The sequence below is a fragment of the Pinus tabuliformis genome, chromosome 9 (assembly GCF_031772625.1).
Source record: "Pinus tabuliformis cultivar Carrire ecotype Pingquan chromosome 9, CPIR1, whole genome shotgun sequence".
NCBI lineage: Eukaryota > Viridiplantae > Streptophyta > Pinopsida > Pinales > Pinaceae > Pinus > Pinus tabuliformis.
Window position 1 is genome coordinate 92,679,954 of NC_142307.1, and position 16,875 is coordinate 92,696,828.

General features: G+C 42.1%; 1 pseudogene; it reads right to left on the reverse strand.

Annotated features, from left to right (window-relative positions):
- Positions 1-1,466: 1,466 nt before the first annotated feature.
- On the reverse strand, positions 1,467-1,862 carry LOC149147253 (sister chromatid cohesion protein PDS5 homolog C pseudogene; annotated as a pseudogene).
- Positions 1,863-16,875: the final 15,013 nt, after the last annotated feature.

Here is a 16,875-nt window from a genome sequence, read left to right on the forward strand (position 1 = left end):
AATGAACTCAACCTTACATGGAAGTCAAGGCATTCAGCATTTAAACATTCAGAACATAAACTCATATGGGACCACAGAGTTTATAAATGTATATAGGAAGTCAGAGCACATTCAGTGAATTCTGAGTGATTATACATCCATACCACTGTAAGGATTAAGAAAAGGACAACATCACATATTCTGAACATAAAAAATCCTTCATGAATCCTGAGAAGTAAAGTCAAGCATGTATTACTGAAAATGAGTCTTACATAGGCCAAATACAAGCTTTTGCATAAAATTTCCAACAACGATTACATTGTTGTTTCAGCTATATATAGAGCTCTTATTCTAACTGATCGAGATTCCTCCTTAAACATTAAGGGAACTCGAAAACTACTTCTAATGACACCTATTAACCCTTTAACTAACTAATAAATACAACTGACTACTAATTGACAGCTCTAGAATCCTAAAACAATTAGAATTCTAATTCTACATCATGCTGAATGTAGCATTTATTACAATCAGGATTTATTCCCTGACAAGTGGTCTCTTTTAGTTTGGCTGTGATGGATCTTCAAGGCTCCATGTTGGTCTTCAATGTCACACGTTTTCCATTGTCCTGAAACATAGGAAATTATCCCTGTTTTACTGGTCTTTGGTTTACCTCAAAATGTTCGAATCCAAAGAAGCATGTCCTTTATCCTTTAATTACCCAAAATAGAGCAGACTGCCACGTCCTTGATGTGCTGTCCACCGTTTTCATGTACCTGTGTGATGACAAAACCTTTCAAAAAGATTTGCCGCTTTGTCAATCATAATTGATCAACTGAATTGTAACATGCAGCTACAGCAGTTTCGTAGCACGCTATGAAACTGCTGTGTAATTTCAAAAGCACAGTCTTCCTTTCATAGCTAAATGATCGCCACTGTTCATGGCTTAAGCACCCTACTCCCTTGATCACTTTGATAAGATTTGCTTGCAACTTTTCAAGAAACAGATATTGCTCCTGAGGAAGAGATGCAATGACACGAATAACACCGTTGACTGTTCCAAATATAACTGTATGAATCTGGTTAATACCTCACGTCCAAATTGTATAGGCATCTTCTCTTCAGGTGCAAGGGGATGTCCTAATATAGTTCCCTCTGGGATCTCCACAAAGAAATAGCCCATTCCTCCATGTAATACTTTCTTCTATGACATTCTGACATCAATATCATTCTCTCCAGGTCTAATCACATCAAACTCAAATCCTAATTTCTTCCCTGCCTTTAAAAATTCACTTCACATAGTTGATGCTTTGGACAAGGTTATGGGAACAACCTGTAAATGAGCATGATTATTAGTCTCAACTTTTCTGCACAGCATTTAACAACATTTATGGCTAGTGCAAGGGCAGCTGGTGAAGCTTTTTGCTTGTCTCTTCTCAAGCTATTCAGTAAAACAGATAACAGTTGTTGTGATATGTCTTCACTCTCATTCAAACCAAACTCATAATTGTTTGCATCGAAGCAGATACGTTTTCAATGTGGTTCTCACTAGCACTGGCAAGGAAATGTTGAAACATGTCAAGGATGAGATTATCACACTGAAGGTTCAGCATGACAATGCATGACCTGACTTTTGTGACAGTTTCTAAAATTGTTACCCTCCTTCCAAATGTGGGACTATTCATTTGATCTAGTCCCTGAAGGCTTCCAACAATCAACTGAAATATTTCCCTCATTAAATCATCATTATATGGTGCTTCAGGTGCCGTTATTCTAGTGATTTCACTAATGCAAGTAACAATAATGAGCCTGACATCTTTGTCTTGGTGCCTTAGAAGCTCTGGCTTTACCAACGCAGTCATGGATGGAATCACTGCATCCTGCATTATCAAAGAAGGTTACTGTTCCACCATAGATAAATAGTCCTCCACTTTCTGAAATTCCTGAACTGTACTTGAAACATTTGGCAGAGGCAACTGAAGTGGTTGTTGAGAAATATCATAAATAATCTCATGGTATTCCTTTTGGAAATCACTCTGAGAATCTCCTTCCGCTGACATCTCTGCTGTCTCTTCTCGTGAAAGCGCCCGCCTATGGTTTCGTTCCTCCTCTACCTTCCTCATATAGTTTAACACCTTTTTGAAACCATTCAGATGTTGAAGCTCAGACAGAGATTGCCATTGACAATGCGTATATGACTGTCCTTTCCACTTAATCAAGAACTCCATTTCACTCCAATCTAGCTCCCCATCCATTTGCATGTTCAAGACAACCAGCTCAGGCTGTTCTTTTTCTGCTGGTCTGCTTTAGTCCATTCCAGAGTCTTTGTCAACATCAGGCAATTCTCGGTGCCATTTGCTTTATGAACCATAGGACCTGCACCAAGAACCCACCGAGGAATAGACATGGCAAACACACCCTTGTTCTACATCCTGATTAAGAAATTGTCTTTGCGCATGATACGCATTATAACATCATGAGCTGAAAGATCTTTGACAACACAGAGTCGCTGAATGCTTTGAAATTGAACGGTCTTTTCCAACACAGATGACCAGGAGATAGTTTGCATTTCCCAATCTGTAATTTTGAGGCTGTTCTTATAAAAATCGCGGATCTCAAGTGTGTCTTTCAGCTGGGTGAAAAATCTCAGAAAACAGAATATCCAGTACAATGAGAATATCCCTGAAAACTGAGCTCAAGATTGTTTACAAGGAATAGTTTCAGACTGCTCCAAATTCAAAGAATAGAAGAAAAACCCACAAGAACATTTCCCCAATTGCTCTGATACTATTTTGAAAACCCTGATTGAACGACCAAAACCGCTGAGTAAAATACAACTGCAAACATGTGCCAGTACCAAGACACCTAACGATCTAATGATGAGGATAAGCGGTCAGATATGATAGACGAAGTGTATAGGCTGACAACTGTTGATGGATTTTGATGGATATGACAGCTGTGAAAGAATGGCTATGGATTCGAACAAATCCCCAATTTCGTAGCACATCCAGTGCAAAATATGAATTATGCGCTACGAAATCACCTAAAACATGTTGCGCTGCGAAACTGCTAAAAAGGATTTATGTGCTGCAAAACCACTTTAAAATGATTATAGGTGCTACGAAATGAGTTTGGACATATGATATCCATGTGAGATGTGAGACCAATGATAGACTAAAACAGAGAATTGACCCCTTTATACATACCAACAATACTCTTAACAAGACTCCTATTCAAACTATTTAGACTCTAAAACCAGATGAAAAGACTAGACCCAAAATTGACACCAACCCTTTGGCAAACAATCGAACTGATGTGAACAATTTAGAAATTTTTCTTGAGTGATAACAGTGGCTCCACTTGGGATAATGTGCCCTTGTGTTACACTAAGAACTCATAGGTCCAGTGCTTTATTTTTTTTTTATGACAGACGGAAATTTGCTTGACAAACATCCCTTTCCAGCTTCTTGGGCCTTCACCTCGGGCTTAAGCTTGATGATGACTGTAGGAGAAAGAAATCTACATCTACTGAAAAATGCTCAGTTGACCTTGAGCTTATTTGCATTTTCCTACCTACCTACCCTATCAATTCAAACTTCTTTCAGCTCAATCAATGTGAAATTTCCAATGTAGCCAATCATTTGTCTTATCTGATATTGGAGGCTCTTGACTGCATTCAACCTCAAAATAACCATGGTAGTGAGATGACCAAATCAACCTATAATGTATATGATCTTCATAATGCAAATGAAATTGAAATACTGATGTGCAAAACTTTGCCATGTATTCATTTATAGGGTCAAAGAAAACATGGTTATTTTGATAATCATCATAACATTCTATCTCTTTAGACAACTGATCCTTAGCCACACAAAATTCCTTTGATATGCTATCCAACTGCCTTTCTGCATGATTCCCATAGACAATGTAATTTTCCTCACTATTGTGATCATTCTTTGATGTAAGCTGCTGCAAGGAATCACAAAAATGAACAACCTTTTCTTCTGCCTGAGGATTATAAAAAATTTCTTCCAGTATTTCTTCTTGGTGTTTGCAATCAATTTCATATTCTTTATGATCAAAATACTGACAAATCTGCTGCATCTTTTCATTCATATCAAAGGATGAAACATGGTTTTCACAAATAAACCCCTGCTAATCTTCATGCTGCGTTTCATGAGATGTTATACTTTCTTCTTGGTGTTGAAATGCATTGTTATGAAGAGCCTCTAAAATTTCTTCATCCATAAATTCATCATCATCATAACAATCCTCCAAATATTGAATAAAACTCGTAGAATGTTTACAACAATCTTTGACCAGCAATAAGGAGGGATGACACTCTTTATACATCTCATAGAATTCATCATGAAAACTAGCTAGCGAATATATTGAACCATTTTCCAAACTTTTATACCAAGACCATGCTTTTCCTTCTAAAGTGGTCATAAACATCCTCATGAGACAATCTTCAGGGAAATGAACCTTAAGACTGCGTACATGCATATGAAACCTAACCAAATGAAGAGCAGCATTGTCTTTCTTTTCATCTTTGAATATCGGAAGATCCTCTAACCAATCAAACTTTGGCATAGGATTTGGAAAACCAGGGATATGAGACCGATTCATAGGAGCATACCTGGCATTCATTCTTGCAGTGGAATTCATCTTGAAACTTCATCAAGCTACTGATCTTCTAGCAGTTGAGTCACCTTCCAATTTCTTATTCGATGTGTGGAGTTGCCAAGGTAGTTTTGCAGCCTCAAATAGATGTCTGAGCTCCTGCTACCTTCAGAAGTTCAACCTCTTAATTTCGGGAATGAATAGACTTCAGGCTCCCGGCAGACGCACCAAAATGTTATCTCAAAATCAGGCCCTGATAGGCTGCTGGTCAGGTTGACTCTAAGTAACTATTTCAAACCTACTTTAGGCTGAGGCTTAGCCTCCTCAACCTGAGAGGGCTCTCTTGTCACACGGAATCTGTCAAGGGTGCGGACACGACTGACCTTCCTAGAAGTCTAAGACATTCTAATGACAAACAAGACAAAATGGAGTGATCTTTCTCTAAATACACCTTTTACAACATGAAAACTACAAGTGTTTAGGCTTACCTTATTCCAAAACGCTGTTGTTGAAGTCCGTTCTTGACGATCCGGATGAGCTCCTCCTTCAAGTCAATTCCTGCAACCACAAACAATCAAACAATTACCAAGCACTTGCATTTCATATAATAAAACATATATTCAACATGCAGACCAAGGAACACATGAAATAACTCATTAACACAAGCTATTGAGAAAAATAAACCAGTTTGTATTAATAACGAAACAAAGAAACTCTTACAACCTGGCCTTGGTGTTGTGCAAGTTCCTCCCAGGGTCCATCAAGGGTTTTCCTCTACTTTGACAAAGCTCACCCTCTCCCAAGTAGAATCAAGTGAAGACAATCTCTCCTCACAAAGGCTCTAATGGAAGACCTAAATCCTGCAGCATTTACCCAAAGAAAATGTATAGCTCCAACCTCCTCTCCTTCTGGCTCAATGCCTTTATTTATAGTGCTGTAAAGAGGTTATTCAGGTCCACTATCAATGGGATCATCCCCCTCTTTGGGTGGGATAGCTCCCTTATTGATGGGATAAGTTCCCCCTTAATAGAGATACATGAACCAACTGGAGGCGCATCCATTTCATCAAACCGACCTCTAGAATGTTCTAGAAGTAACCACAAGTAACTTTTTCAAGATAAAACTCGCGCATTTTGCCTTTTACAGAGGGACGCACCTGTCCCTTAACATACAGAGCGTCCATGGACGCAGATTTTGTGAACATGGTCAGCGTCCCCGCAGGTAAGGCTAGAGAGAACCTGCGACCCCAGAGATAAACATAGTTTTTACAAGACTTTCTCTCTTCTTTGAGTTTGAGATGGATAACAGAGGCATGAGACTTGCCTAAGAGGGTAGCATGACTGTTGATTTGAGCCATACTAACTGTAAGTAGTCAAGGTGACATTTTTTAGTGTAACAGATTGCCCCCTAAAGTGCGAAGCCTGGAATAGAATAGGGTTTTGTAATTCTAGGAAGGGTGAAGCGCTTTATCATTTCAAGGATTGCCTTGTGGATGGCCTGGTTGGAACCTGCAATTTTCAACACAAAATACATGGATAAGATTATATCATCACTGAGGTAGGCATTCCCATACTCAGATTCAAAACTTTAACTAATGGACTAACTATTCTGATACAGGAATGATCTTGCAGTACATCATTTTTATAGACTTTTGTAGACACAGTATGGACGCAGCCATCTGTTTATGATTAGTCTACATAGATAATGAATACAAAACTCCTCGCAGCCTGGATGGTAGAAACTAGATCCAGGGTCTTCACTTCTACTTCCCGAATTGGTACGATTCTAGCCATGTGATTAAATGATTCGATGTCGAACATGGTAGAAACCACTTGATTACCAGTCAATGATGTAAACTGTTAACAAGCGTGAGAGAAACCACCAGTAATGTCAATGGTTCTCAAAGTACCAAGCACAACCCGTGAAATGTGAATAGATGTTTTGATGTCGAACACTTCACGGAATCCTCTGATCGAAAGTCAATGATGTAAACTGACGTCAAAGGCGAGAAACCTGCCATTGATGCATGCAGACTTCAAGGTACTGTCGATTCCTAAGTCATCTTTCTAGATAATGTGTCGATGTCGATAGAAAGCGACCCGTTGCAGGCAAGCCCGCAACACGAAATCATTGTTCAAGTTGAAGAAATGTTGCTGTAAGGACTGACTCAGGGATGGTCAAATGGATGACAAGTATTTTGCAGATGAAAGTTTTTGCTTGCAGACCTCTTGAACACATAACGACACAACAGATGGCTTGGTGACGAATAACTCAAAGTTAATCCCCGAAACCCGGTTAAAGACTTTCAAAGTGATTTGGTCAACTGTGAGGTAAAAGATTTCCCAACCCAGGTGAATGAAAAGTGTCGTGTTCAAGAGTGGTAATAAAGTTTCTTCTGAGACAAAAGGTGACAAACAGGTTCATTCTTCTCTCTTTTCCCCCACCATTTCTGGCAAGTACCTCTTTATTTTTAACAAGCTTGAGGAGGATAACATATGCTTGATTATAAGCTCATCCTTCGGACGAGTCCAACCTAGTTTAAATTCGAACCCTAGGAAGGAGTGGTTCGTTCCTGTTTGTAATTGAACAGGTCCTCTACTGTAAAAGTTTAACGAGCCCAGTATAGGAGAAACTCGGCGTTTTTCAATTTTAGAGAGTCTGAAAAAACTAAAGGAGACTCCACGTTGAACTTTTTCGTATATTTGTGTCCCTCAAGCCCGAAAAAGTATAAAATAATACCTGGGGGAACCGCTTGATCTTGCGACCAAGGAGTACTTTCATAATAGTGTCGTTAACCTGAAAAGTAAAAAGCGATCAAGGACACGTCGTTTTATTTCCTTATCGAGTTCGAAACGACAAAAACCCGGCAATCTTTTCCTGATTTTGCGGTCAGAAAAGAGCTAAAAGGGGACCGTCTTTTAATTCCGTTTTAACGAGTGAAAAAGAAACACTCGGCGATCTTTTCATGTTTTAGGAGTCAGAAAAGGGCTTAAAAGATGACTCTGATATTTTTGTTTGTGAAAAATTACAATTTCCCTCGAAATCCCTTTGTCCTGCACAAAAGCAACACATTACTCATACCTGTTTAAAATAGGCAAAAATACATTCAAAAACATCTTTTCATGGTAAAAAATGAACTAATTCATCCAAAAAACCTATAAAAAGACCTTTTACCATGTCATTTTTACCGTTTCACTGTTGAGGTTGAAAAAGGAGCTTTTGACAAGAAACTTCCCGTGGTTGCTGCGGAAAATCTGACCGTCGGAATCGAACGCCGTCTCATCCAGGTATTTTACACATCCTACTCTGCATTTCTATCCGTTTAGAATCAATTTTTAGGTTTTAGTTTCATTTTTTGGGGGGTTTTGGTTTTGGAATGCGCCTCTCGGCGGACGCAGGTGCCCTTCGGGTGACCTGCGTCCCCCGACTTTTTCTCATACGGGAAAACGGTCGGAAGACGCAGCCCGCCTTCAGGCCAGCTGCGTCCGGGCGCCCTGTGCTACAAAGCCGGGGTGCGTCCTCCGAGAAACGCGCATTTCAAAACCCCAACTCTCTCAAAAAACCACCAAAAATTCCCAAATCAATTTCTAATTGCTATTTTTGATATGCAGGGCATTAATCATGTTAGACTGGAGAGAAAGAGAGCATGTAGAGGAAGATGAAGCTGCAATAAATCATCAACCTTCCCTGGATGCCCTAAGAGCATGCGGATTATACAAATATTGGACCATACCGGGCATGAGGGGCCAGGTAAGATTCTTGGAATGGCTGGTTGAGCGATGGAACGTACAAGAACAATGCTTTTACATAGGAGGGCACCAGCTCGAGATAGAGCCCTCGGATGTATACTTTCTCACTGGCTTGCCAAACAGAGGTGAGCAACTCAGTCTTGCGGGGACTAGGCCGGGTGGCCAATCCCTTGATAGTCTCCGCGAGAATTGGTGCACACCTGGGGCTCACCATTCAAAAGGCATAGAGATAAAACACATCACTCTACCGGAACTCAAAGTCATAGCGTTCACGGTTACCAGAATTTGCGGCGCGGCCGCTTTACACATTGCTTCCGGATCCCAAATGCGGATGGCAATTGACTGTTACCAAGGCACCATTTTCAACTGGTGTGAAGCTGTGTCGGCTCATATGAAGAGCCAACTGACCAAGGCAAAGAACGGACGACTAAAGACTTTTGGATATGGGCCTATAGTCGTGAGCTTTGCCTTGGAGAGAATTCCAATGCTGATCCCTCAGCAACTCACTGTTGATATCTTGGGTCCTCGGCAGCCAAAGCTGATACGATGGGTTGCGGTGATGGCCCGGCATCCTGACGAGGGCGCGACAGTAGTTCGATTCTCAGATAGTTATTTTGACTGGTTAGAGGGCCAGCTTTTTGTGATACAGGACTTTCCGTATGCCGGAATGGATTTCAGAGGTGATCCGGACATGGTTCTTCCACAGGGAGAACAATGGGACGACAGAGGTACTTTTTATTTTCACAAGTTTTCTAGTTATGTATTTTTTGTATTTTTTATATATATCGTCTCAAAACTAATAGTAAATCTTTCAAAATGCAGATGTTGGTCCACAGCGTCCAGCCAACCTCCGGCCTTATGATAGACTACATCCAGCTGCACCGGTACCGGCCCCACAGGATGCGACAGCAGAAGTACTAGCTGAGTTGGAGCATGATCTAGAGCGTCTCACGGCAGATATACCTGAGACTACTATGGACGACATTCCTATCAGGCTTCAGCGCTTCGTAGTCGCGGTCCCTGGACCGTTTAGGAGATTTTTGCGTAAGGTAGCCCGCGCAGTGGTGTCGTACAGAGAGCACCACCAGTGATTGACTAGTCACTTTTGTAGTCACATGTGACATTTTTGACTTTTTGTACTATCATTTTGCCGATCATAAGGTGTTTTAAACCTATGATCGAAGACGATGTATATATTTTTTGACACACTTCTATCTATATATATCACTATTACCGGCTTATCTTGTTTAACATATGTGATGAAATGTTTTTAAATTTACTTGCATGATTATCGTAAATGTCTGTCCAACATTCGAGAAGCAATTGCATCTGCTAATGTATTCAAAGACCTTGGAATATGTTGATATTCAATGTAATCAAATTCACGTTCCAAGAGACGCACTCTCAAAAACAACCTTAATAACACAGGATTTCTAATGGCATAAACTCTATTAAGCTGTAATACAACAAGTTCAGAATCTAACCTCACTATCAAACGTCGAATTCCAAATGAAATAGATTCGGATAATAATTCAACCACTGCACTGTATTCTGCAATGTTATTCGTTGTTTGACCGAGGCTTACCCCATGCATAGAAACTAACTCGTCAGAGGGCGAATAGATAACCCAAGCTGCGGAAGAGATATTCCGTGTATTACGACAAGCACCATCAGCAAATCCAATGTATGTTTGGAGAGGCGTCGACATCTACAATATCAAGAGTAAAACCAAGATAAGCCAGAATAATGACGAAAAACCACACTCGCTAAGCTAAGCACACTGACTAAACTAACACACTTGCTAGCTAGAAAGGAAATCTAACCTATCTAAAAATTTCTCCATACCCATCATTTTAAGCATAATACCTCTTTAGGTAAAGTCCATTTCTGGGTTTACCCAAAGAGTCCCCATCAAAATCAACTAACTCATAAGCCCCTTTTGCTAGCTTTCGCTTTACAATGTAGGGCCCATGCCACATGGGAACGAATTTTCCGGCACCTAGCTTATCGTTAGCTTGATCATATAATAGTACTAGGTCTCCTTCCGAAAAACTTCGAGGGGTTACATTTTTATCGTACTGAGCTTTCATTCGTTTCGCGTGAGTCTCGATAGCTAAAGTAGCGTCACGTCGAGTCTCATCTAATTTAGCCAAGTATAATAACCGTTTCTCCTCTTCGGAAGTAGCTGGAAGTAATTCGACAGCCATTTGAAGTGATGGGATTTCGCATTCAATAGGTAACACAGCTTCTAAGCCATAAACTAGCTGGAAAGGGGTGAAACCTGTTGAATTTTTCACTGAAGTTCGATATGCCCATAGCGCCGAAAATAACATGTTATGCCAATTCGTTCGATGGATACCAATGATCCGTCGAATCATGATGACTAGAACTTTGTTGATTGACTCAACCAAACCGTTGGCTTGCGGATAATAAGGAGTAGAGCTATCGTGGCGCAAACCAAGCTGGCTTGTAAGCTCAGTCATCATGACGTTTCGAAAATGGCTCCCATGGTCAGTAATGATTGCTTGTGGGACACCAAACCTAGTTATGATATGATTGAATACGAAAACTGCAGCTGTCTTGCCGCTTGCGTCGAATGTAGGCATCGCCTCGGCCCATTTTGTAAAATAATCAACCGCGAGGATGATATACGCATGCCCCCCGGCCGAGTGAGGGTTACAAGTAATAAAGTCAATGCCCCATTTGGCGAATGGACCAGCGGCAATTATAGGGTGGAGAGGAGCAGGTGGAGCGCGCATCTTTCGATCAAACACTTGACAGTTGTGGCATGTTCTGACAGCAAGGATACAATCTTTAAACATAGACGGCCAGAAATAGCCAGCGCGCAACACCTTCTGAGCTGTGGCATACCCAGACATATGACCGCCACATGCTCCAGAGTGACAATCATTCAAAACTCTCTCAGCCTCTTCGTGAGTTAAACAACGTCGAAAAACTAAGTCTGCCCCCCGGCGATAAAGTGTATCTCCAATAATTCTGTATTGCTGGGATCGAAACCGAATTTTTCGACGGTCTTCCTTGGAAGCTTCAGGCCGAAAGGTTTGGGTTTGGAGATAGATGATTATATCCCCATACCACGGATCTAAAGTGCTAATAAGAAACAAAGATTCGTCCGCAATGGACTCCTCTGCCACAGTCTCTGTGTCAGCACTCGGGAAATCACACATCAATTCCGCAAAAACTAAAGATTTCTTAGACTTGGACTTCTCGAACTCCAAGTCGAACTCTTGCAGGATAACAATCCATTTAGAGTACTTGCCCCCTAGCAGTTGTTTTGTCAAAATATAAATCATAGGGTTGCAATCCGAAATAACTGTAGTCTTGCGGAGAAGAATGTAGTGACGAAAACGCTGGACAGCTTGAACGGCTGCCAGGGCCAATTTCTCCACATGCGAATATTTTAACTCAGTGGGATTTAAGGTTCTACTAAGATAATATATCACATGCTCTGCTTTGAATTCATCTTCTTGAACTAACACCATTCCAATGGTGGAATGCGAAGCTGCGAGGTATAAGAAGTAGTCCTGGTTGTAGTTGGGAGGATGCAATAACGGTGCATGGGTCAACGCGTGTTTCAGTGCATCAAAAGATTGTTGGGCAATCTCGTCCCAAAAGAATTGTGCGTTCTGTTTCAACAACCGTGTAAAACCTTTAGTGACCTCGGCGTAGTTTGGGATGAATCGGCGTAAAAAGTTCGCTTTCCCTTGCAAACTTTGGAGTTGGCGCAAACTCGAAGGAGGAGGCAATTTGATGATAGCCTCGACTTTCGAGGGATCGACGCGAATGCCGGCTTTTGAAACAACAAATCCCAGCAATCGACCTGTTTCTATACAGAAAACACACTTGTGGGGATTCAACCGAATTCGATAATGCCTACACCTCATAAAGATTGCTCGTAGGTGGACAAGGTGATCAGCTCGTTGTAAAGAATGAGCAGGCAAATCATCGAGATAGGGTTGCACAATGTGCTTGATGTCATGAAATGCATAAGACATCGCCCGTTGAAAAGTAGCGCCGGCATTCTTAAGCCCAAAAGGTAATTTGCAATAAGCAAATGTCCCCCATGGACAAATGAATGCCGTTTTTGGTTGATCGGCAGGTAGAATATTGATTTGATTATAGCCTGAGAAACCATCCATGAAGGAAAACATCTCACTTCCGGCACAATCATCAATAATTTGATCGATATAAGGCGTAGGATAGTTGTCTTTTGGACAAGCTCGATTGATATCCCTATAGTCGATACAGATTCTTATTGTTCCTTGTTTTTTATTGACGGGAACAATATTCGATACCCAATCCGTTAACGGGATCGGATAAATGAAACCTGCTTTCAACAGCTTTTCGACTTCTGCTTTAATCGCAGCCGCTTTTCGAGGGTGAATCTGACGCAACCGTTGCCGAATGGGTTTAGCATCCGGGTAGGTTTTGATTTCATGAACAACAATGGCAGGATCAATTCCCGGCATTTCCTCGTAAGACCAGGCAAACACGTCGCGGAATTCTTGGAATAGGGCCTTGTAAGTTTGGATTTCTTCTTCAGTACATGCGGCACCTATATGAATGTTCTCCTCGATTCCGGGCTTCACTGAAATATCAATGGGAATAGTACGAGAAATATTCCCTAAATTCAGCTCTGAATCAGAATGTTTCGTTGGATCCTGAGCGTCTTTGACATATTCAGCGGTAAAGATAGATGAAAAATCATTTTCAAATGCATCATCCTTAGGTAAAAACGAAGATCTGTGATGGAGATCTTCCCATGGTAGATCATCTACACTTAGGATTTCGCGAAGTTGTTCGTCAGATGACACTTCTTCGGGAAACGTTATCCGTTCTAAGGGTGAGGTGAAAAGTGACTCTTCACTGACCACATTCATTTGGTCGGTTTCGGTTGAATGAAAGTCGGTAAAAGACATAAGAGCTTCATAAGCAATCTCATACGGACTCAACGGCATAACATCACCGAGTGAGTCTAGCTCAGAGTCAGAGGGAACATACCAAGGATCATCATAAATAATGTTTTCTGACGTGATCATATGAATTGTTGCAAACGAAGGGTCTGCATTGAGTGGAGGGAGAGGAAAAGTTCCCAGTAAACCGGAATCCTTAACTAAACCTACACCAATGTCCCTATAAGGGATTGTCGTTTTACCAACATGCTGGATAGTTTCTAAAGAGGTTGGGTCGGATGAAAAGTATGTCAGCTGATCAATAGTCACGATCTTACCGTTATGTGGAAACTTAATGACTCTGAAGACCGATGAAACGACCGCTGTCATAGCATATGACCAACTTCGACCCAAAAGAAGGTTGTAGTCTAGAGGGGCATCAACCACTTCCACATCCAGACTAACGGTTTTACCTTCGACCCCTATAGGCAATTCTTGTAGAATACCAAACGGACGGAACCCACGGCCATCAAAGGCCTTAAGGATGGTGGGGGATTGGTTCAACGAAGGAGAACCAAGCGATCTCCAACATTGAATCGACATAATACACGTAGAAGCTCCCTCATCAATCACAGTCCGATGAATAGGCCTGTTTTTGACTATCACTGGAATTTGGAAAGCCATTTGATGGGGGAGACGCGGTGTACTACTTTCTAGATCAAAGATCATTAGGTTCGGGTCCTGAACATCGACAGCTCCAATAGCCGACAAAAGCAATTTTCGTTGCGCTGGACATGATTGCAGCACTTCGAGTGCCGACATTGCTGAAGGTGAAACAGCTAAGTCTTCAACAATGTTGTAATTCTGGGCTGCTCTCGCATGTGGATTGAAAGCAGACCTTCGAAGTACACCCTTGGCGGGCGGCTTAATCACTAAGTCTGGGTTAGGTTTTTCGATCTGTAGTGGATCGGAACCAGGAGCTGAGGTTGATGGGTTAGAGTGAGAAGATTCTGCTTCCTTACCATCAACAGGAGCCTTACTACCATAATCTTGCGATCGAGTCGCAATCCTGACATGAGACATCATCAAAATGGGTTCTTCACTGGCATTCGAAGAAGAACCTATCATCTTATTCTCCTGCTCTGGAAATGGATTTTTTAACACAGCAGGAGTGGGAGAACCTTTGACTATTTTCACTACCTCGGCCCGATGAGGGCAGTCTCTCGTAAAATGATCTTCTTCACAAATAAGACAAGGATATCGAGGTTTGCGTTTTTCGTCATTGGTTTCCGACTTTTCCGTTTTCTCCTTTGGAGCCTTGTCTGCTTTAGCCTTCTTCTTTCCTTTCTTCTTTCCACCGTTTTTGGATTTGGCCGTAGATGACTCTACAGCGTGAATGTCGGCGGTAAGTTCAGGAGGAGAAGACTCTCCTGTCGGAGAATCAGGCAAAGTGATAATTGGAGTATTGGAGGTCTTGGAAGACTTCTTCTTACTCTTCGTAGTCACGATACCAATCATACCATCAGCGGCATGAGATCCCGAAGGAGCAGCAGCGATTTGGTTTGACTTTGGAAGATCCGGAATTTTCTCGTGTAACGTACCCGACTGAGTGTAAACTAAGTCAAGGTATTGTGCCTGAGCAATGACTTGCTCCTCAGTAACTACTCCGGCCTTAGCTACATCTTCAGTAATTCTTGGTAATAATGATTTGACAAACCATTCAGCTAAGATTTGGTCCGGGATAAAAACTTTCACTAATCTCCTTCGACGTCTCCACTCATGGATGTGATCAGAAATGTACGTGGATGTCGATTGTTTTAGCGAAGTTAATAATTCTGTACCATTATCGTATCTGACTGGTAACTGAAAATGAGTTAAGAACGAGGTAGCTAACTGGCTAAAGTTGTAAAAAGAGGCCCGTGGTAACTCAATGTACCACTTGGCTGCGAGACCAATGAGTGTACGCTGGAAAAGACGTAAGCGGATGGAATCATCTGAGATGGAATTTGATGCACACCAGAGGTGGTAAGTCATCACGTGATTAGACGGATCCTCTCCAGACTTACCTTCGAACTTGGGTATATCGCTGGGCAACTTATTTGGCATTGGCGGCCAGAACTGAAGATATTGAATTGGATCGTTCGTTAGGCGCGTCAAGTCGGGTAAATCTAAAGTCGCAATAAACGGTAACTGCCGGTTAGGATCTCTAAAACTCTGAGTCACAATACCAGCCCCAGGAGGAGGATATCCAGGATAACTAGGAACAGGAGTCGCATTTGGGATATTATATCCTCCTGGAAAACCAGGATTAACCGGACCGTACTGGGGTTGCTGAGGTGGTTGATAAGTGTACCCAGGATACGGTTGATACTGGTAAACCGGTTGTTGGGCAGCTTGCCCAGGTTGATACTGTCCCTGGTACGGAGGTTGAACAAATTGAGGTTGAGTAGTAACAACCGTACTTGTACCAGGTTGGCCTGCAGGCATCTGGACTGTGGTTTGAACCGTGGGTCCAGACAACGGTACAGATGTCTGAGGAGTGGTTACAGGGACAGTAGAAACCGGAGCTGCCGATACTCCAGAAGTAAGCATGGTAGATGAAGCGGTAGTTGCTGCAGCCGTGTGAGGTGGAGTACCAGGTGCAATTGGCGGCTGAGTAACTACGGAAGTTACAGGGGTCTGAACACTTGACTGGACAGGTTGCGGTTGCTGGGGTGGACCAGGAACTGCAGGTTGTCCTGCTTGAGGTACCGACTGTATACTTGGTTGCGACATCTGTTGACCCTGTGACGGATCCCATGTTAACATTCCAGGGTATTGACTCGTAACAGGTTGAGGATACTGAGATCCATAGCCGTATTGAGGATAGGGTTGATAACTGTAAGGTGCAGTCCCATATGATTGCCCTTGAGGTGGTTGATAACCTTGACCAGGGTATTGACCCGTAGGTTGATAACCTTGAGGTAAATACGAATACTGGGGTTGACCTTGACCTTGAGGTTGGTATCCTTGAGGTTGATACCCTTGGGGTTGATACCCTTGGGGTTGCCATCCTTGAGGTTGCCATCCTTGAGGTTGATATTGATACTGAGGTTGACTTTGGGGTACATATTGAGGCTGGGGTTGATACCCTTGGGGTTGATACCCTTGAGGTTGCCCCCCAGTCACGAATGAAGTACCTTGAGGTTGCCCCCCAGGCATTAACGAAGGTTGCCCCCCAGGCGGTAATTGGCCACCTTGAGGTTGGTTAATGGGAGTTGAACCTGACATCATATAAACGTCACCTATACTCAATGGTACATTACCACTGTTTCCAACTAATAACCCATGATCAACAGGTTGAGGAGATGCTCCCGCAAAGGTACCAGAAAGTGATTGATACCCAGTAGGAACAGAAGGACCGCCATGTAAAAATGATTCAGGACTTTGTGAAAACACAGATGACTGACCAGACATATTTACAGGAGAATGAATTCCTCTAGGTGGAACCGGAGTACGAGGTGTAGAAAAACCTACTGAGTTGTCTAAAAAATTGGTTAATGCAAGGTACCAAGATTCACTTCTAGGAGGACTGTAAAAGATGGATTCACGCTCCCTTAGATCAAGGGTAATTA